The 5,804-nt window shown below is 51.2% G+C and overlaps 1 non-coding gene across 1 annotated transcript; it reads right to left on the bottom strand.

Annotated features, from left to right (window-relative positions):
* Positions 1–4,667: 4,667 nt before the first annotated feature.
* Positions 4,668–4,775, bottom strand: LOC112305278 (U6 spliceosomal RNA). Its single transcript, XR_002974807.1, has one exon. It is a non-coding gene; the product is annotated as a U6 spliceosomal RNA (small nuclear RNA).
* Between the last annotated feature and the right edge of the window lie 1,029 nt (positions 4,776–5,804).

Here is a 5,804-nt window from a genome sequence, read left to right as displayed (position 1 = left end):
TGGGTCTCCAAGGATACCAGGCGCTCCGCTGTGTGAACTGCAGTCTGTGCGACGCTCCTGTGTTTACCCACACGTTCACTTCTTCATTGTTGCTGTTATTACGCATGAGGACTTGATGCCGAGTGCCTCCCGGACCTAGGATCTCATGGGCACCAGGACCGGGGAGATGGAGGCCACACCCAGCTGTGTCTCTTGCATAAGTGTAAGCTCCAATGTGTAAGGTAGTTCCAGCTTTCATTTCGCTCCTCTGACTTTGTTGGCTTTTCTGCACAGTGAGGATGGTGCCTTCCCTACAAATTGCTGAGCGATTAGAAGTTCAAATGAGAAAATGTATGCTCAACTGCCTTTCAAGTCTAAAGAATCAGCATACAAATGTACATCCCCCCAGTAGTGGTGGTTCCAGGCAGTTCTGCAGGGGCCTGCTGGGAGCCAATGCGGGGCAGCCTGGGAATGCCCAGGCGAGGGGGGCGAGCCAGGGGGACCGGCAGCTTGGCCTCTGAAATCCCCTGCCACCAAGAGTTGGTCAGGTACCTAATAAAGACTGACTGCTAGGTATGGAGGTCATTTGGAGGGTTGTCAGCTGGGAGGGGGTAGGGGAGAATGGGGGAAAGGTGCAGGGATTAAAAAGCATAATTGGTAGGTACAGAATAGACAGGGGGGGTTAAAGTACAGCATAGGAAATGGAGAAGCCAAAGAACTTATATGCATGACCCATGGATGTGAACTAAGGGGGGGATGCTGGAGGGAAGGGGGTGAGGGTGGAGGGGGGCGAGGGGGAAAACATGGGACAGCTGTAATAGCATAATTGATAAAATATACTTAAAAAAAAAGACTGACTTCTGAGTGGGATGTGAAAAGTAGACAGGCATACTTCCAAGACCCGGTCTCACCTGATTTGTGTATTGTCCCTGTGAGGGAGGCAGAGCAGTTTCTCTTTCTCATTTTTCCACTAAAGAGATTGAACTCAGAGAGGGAAAATGACTTGGCCCAAAGTTAGTGGCACAATTGGTGAAACCAGGACCGGGGCGCCGGTCTTGCCTTTACACCACAGTCACTGTCAAGATAGCAGCATGTCCCTGTCCGGCTGAGAGCCAAGAGCCTGGCTGCCCCCAGACCTTGGGGAGTGTGTGCACTGGTGGCTGGAGCTTCTAAATTAAAGCCAGACCTGTTCCATGGTGCAGAGCTTAGCAAGTGTTTCAGCTCTGCATTTCATCCCTGTCGGCCCTCTGCTGGACGTGCTTATGCAGCACAGAATGGAAACAGGAGGATGTGGAGGTGGTCCTAAGCCTGGGTGGCCCCTACCGGAGGTCACTGGGGCCACTGACCTTCTGGGGACAACCTCAGGCTTCCTTGCTTCCCTGATGCTGTGGTATCTCTCTGGAGTGCTCTCAGAGGGTGCCATAAAAAGTTAATATCTGATTGCGGTGGGGAGCCATATGCCAGCTATAATTAGTTGGGTGTGTAGATATTAAGGGCCACCATAATTATAATTCCAAGGTAATGGGGGGAGCAAGGGAGCATACTCAGCAAGGTTTTGTGCTATTGTTGCCTTTTTTTCCCTTTGTCTCTCAAATTTCCTGCATGAATCAGATAGACAAGCTCTGCTGGTTTCTGGGATGCAGTTTCTTTGACACCCCTTTTTACAACAGTGGGTGTTCTGAGGTGGGACTCAGGCTGGCTGGGGGGGCTTCTGGGGCTGCCAAGTGTGTGCTGAGGTCCTCAGGGTTCATGAAGCCTTTGCTGTTTTTGCTCTCTTCTCTAGTGCTGGGGTCACCACTGAAGAATAGTAGGGCTTCTGGCTCCTGTGCCGTCTGGCCCTCAGATTCACTTCCTCGGAAGTGAGGAGGTGGATAAGAATGATTTCCAAGGGCTGCTGTCACTCTGAATGTTTTGTGTTTCTTGGAACCATTGCCACATCCAGGAAGTGCAGGACCCAGGCCTGGAGGATCCCCTGTCCCCAGGGACAGAAATAAAATAAAAATTAAGTGAAGACTTCCATTTCTAGTTGCACTAGCTACCATCACTCAAGAACTCGGTTGCTATGTGGGGATGGTGGCTGTTGTGTTGGAGATCGGAGGCATGGAGCACATCCATCATCGAGAAAGTTCCATTACACGGTGCTAAGGGGGTGCCAGGAGGAAGCTGGTTGTTACAGGGTGCCTGGGGAAGGGGTGGTGGAGATGAGGGAGGTTTGGGGTCTGGCCAGCCCTGGATGACTGTCTCGAGCTGTCATTTAAAGGTCTGTGATGTTGGGCAAACCACCTGCCTTTTCCACACCTCTGTAAAATGGAAATTACAATACCATTTGGTAGAGTATTTTGAGTATCAAGTGATTTAAATATCAATATGGTCTGTATCCAAATACATACAGCACGGTGAGGTCCCTGGGGCCACTGCATTATCACCCTTTGTGGCAGCTCCTGCCCCAGGGCAGGGCCCCACTGAATCAACCTGGGAAGAGGTGTGCGTGGGTGGGGAGGATGCCCCCAGGCCCTCACCTGGCTCTGCCTCCTTGATGTTTCGGAAACTAACAGAAGTGCTTGACTGAGTTGGTTGTTCACATTCACGAAGGGAACTATGGCCTGCCCACTTCTCCCTCCTCTTCACTCCCCACTGCCATCCCCTCACCTCCTCTCGTGCTACTAGGGTTGCCAGATTTAGCAAATAAAAACACAATATTCCCCGCTGACTGAATTTCAGTTAAGCAGTGAATACTATGTGTAGTATAAGCATATCTCATGCAATATTTAAGACATACCCCAAATTACTTGTTGTCTATCCACAGTTCTCGCTGAACTGGTATCTGTATTTTACCCCTACCCTCACCTTTACCGAGGTCGCCCGGCTGTGGGTCAGCCCGGGAGGGCCTCCGTGTGTGCGAGGCCTGGGGCAGGCAGTGGGCGTCCTCTAGCACTGTGCCCGGGCCTCAGGGTGGGTCTGTTCAAGTGACCGGGGTCAGGGTGAGTAGAGGAAAGGCGGAGCTCTCACCAGGCATGAAGGCTTTGTGTCTGGGTAACGTGTGTGGTCTCTGTGGGTGTCTTCCAGTGTTTCTGCCAGTGACCAGTGTCTCCGTGACTCAGGCTCCAAAAGTGAGCCGAGGAAATTCACTGCTTGACTGGGCAGTTCGCTGATGGTTTGACTGGGTTGTTGTTCTCCATGAGTGCACCCAACTGGCAGGGCCACCACCTCTGAGGGCCCATGTCAGGGTACGGGCAGGGGGCTCCTGACTCAGAGCCTGGGGGGCCCCTCTCCCTCCTTCTGCTCTGTCTGTGTTCTCCTGGGGAGGTGGGTGGCCCAGCCCACACCCCCATCTGTTCTCCTCTGCTCTCAGGTCTGCCTCCCGTTTCCGCCTCAGGCTGTGTCCATGGGTGGGGACTGGAGGATGGAAAGTGACAGATAGACCTTTGTTATCAGTGAGGCACCTGCTACCAGAGCTCACTCTCAGTCCAATCATTTCTCTCTCCCATTCCCAGACACCCTTCACTTCTCTCCACCCAGGTGGACGTCGGTAAGGAGTTTAGGAATAATGCAAACCAACCTCTGTCACTCATTCAGGTCACAGCTGTCCTGCTTTCATGCGTTTGGGTTCCCTTTGGCCACCTGAATCCCTGAATAGACTGAAAATGAGTCTTTTTTTAAAATAGGAGACTGACTTTTATTATCTATGAAATTCAAATGGCTATTTAGAGTATGGTTGCTCTGTACTTGGAGCAGTGGGAAGATAGACTAAATAATAGCTCCACTCTAATGCATATGCATATTATTTCAATTAATACTCATGACGGGCCTGTAGATAAGATATCACCAACAGTTTCTGTGTATTTTGTTATTTTAAATTATTATCAATTTTTATTGGATTTATTGGGGTGACATTGGTTCACAAAATCATACAGGTTTCAAGTGTACAACGCAGAAAAACATCATCTGCACACTGCATCGTGTGCCCACTGCCCCAAAGTCTCTTTCCACCCCTATTCCCCCCTCTGCCCCCTCCACCTACTCCCCGTATCCCCTTCCCTCTGGCCGTCACCACACTGCTGTCTGTGTCCATGAGTGACGCATAGACGATCTTTGGCTACTCCCGGCACCTTCTTTCATCTAGTCTCCCAACCCCCTCCCCTCTGACAGCTGTCAGTCTGTTCCGTGTGTCCATGTGTCTGTCTCTTTCTATTTTGTTGGTCAGTTTATTTTGTTCATTAGATTCCACATATGAGTGAGATTATATGATATTTGTCTTTCTCTGACTGGCTTATTTCACTTAGCATAATACTCTGCAGGTCCATCCATTCTGTCACAAAGGGTAAGATTTCCTTCTTTTGTACAGCCGAGTAGTACTCCATCGTATAAATGTACCACAGCATTTTTATCCACTCACCTATGCACGGACACTTGGGCTGCTTTCAGATCTTGGCTACTGTAAATAGTGCTGCTATGAACAGAGGGGTGCATATATTCTTTCTGGCTGGGATTCTTTGGATACATTCCCAAAAGTGGGGTAATAAGGCAGTTCCATGTCTAGTGTTTTGAGGAAACTGCAGGCATCCACAGGGGCTGCACCAGTCTGTGTTTCCGCCAACAGTGCACAAGGTTCCCCATTCTCCACATCCTTGCCAGCGCTTGTTGATTTCCTGATGACAGCCCTTCTGACAGGTGCGAGGTGGTATCTCAGAACTATGGACCGCTTCACGATGCGCATGTGTCATCCTTGCTCAGGGGCCATGCTAATCTTCTCAGTATGGTTCCAATTTCAGTGTGTGTGCTGCCAAAGCGAGCCCTAGACTGAAAACGATTCTCCCCTGTCCTCCCCCACCTCCACACTCCCACACAGAGCCCTCTGCTCCCAGTTCATCTGCACATTGCTCCCCAGACACTTGATCATCTTGGCCTCACCTTCCGTCCTAGACACCATGCTCCCCCCATCCCCTTTCCACTCAATTCTCTGCTTTCCTAATGCCTTCCTGTCTGGCAGGCTCTGCTCCAGCCCCACTGCCTCTGGGAAGCCTGAGGGTCACCCAGCCCTCCGTCCCTCTCTCCTCTGGGCACTTACAGTGCACAGGGCCTGGCCCACATCCCTGGCAGTCAGCCCCTGCTGCTGCAGTGTCAGTTCTTGTCCATCTGCCCCTCCACAGCTACCTGCTGGACCTTACAAGGGCTTAAAAGACTGGGTCTAAAACCTTTAGTCTTTCTGGTAGCTAGTCCAGTGTGCTTACTGCACAAGAACTCGGTGGTAAAGTAACAATAACAACAAAACCACGGGCATCCTAGTAGTGTCCGGGAGGTGACATGTTCTTCCAAGCTGGGCCCTCTTGGGCAGGACACTGCCAGTGCGGGTCGTGTTGGAGCCTCACAGTTTTATTTGCAGATGTCCATGCTTGTAGCTGCAGAACCTCATTTCCCAGTGGATCCTGATGTGGAGCTCAGCACGCTGAACAGGTACCAGCTCCATTGCTGGGGGAAGAGGGAGGGGGCTCAGAGCCATTCCACCTTGTCCTCTGTCCCCATGGGGTTCTGCACAAGAGCACAGAGGTGCAGTCCACTGCCTTCCTGGAAGGCTATCTGTGCGTGTGCCCTTGACAGTTTGGTTAAAATTCGACATTGCCAGTTTGCGCACCATTTCCCTATCAGTGTCTTTTTGGAAAAAGTAATGTGACAGGGACTTATGACAACTTACACAGGGTCCAGCCTGAACTGCTCCTCCCCCCGCCCCCTGCCAGGAGCCCTGGCTCGTGCCTCAGAGGAAGCTCTGGGTGTCACTGCTGCTGTCTTGTTTCATACCAACCCCATGCCTCAACCTGGACTGTGCA

This window comes from Desmodus rotundus, chromosome 9 (assembly GCF_022682495.2).
Source record: "Desmodus rotundus isolate HL8 chromosome 9, HLdesRot8A.1, whole genome shotgun sequence".
NCBI lineage: Eukaryota > Metazoa > Chordata > Mammalia > Chiroptera > Phyllostomidae > Desmodus > Desmodus rotundus.
The sequence above is the reverse complement of the archived record's forward strand: the minus strand, read 5'-3'. Positions and strand labels throughout refer to the sequence as shown.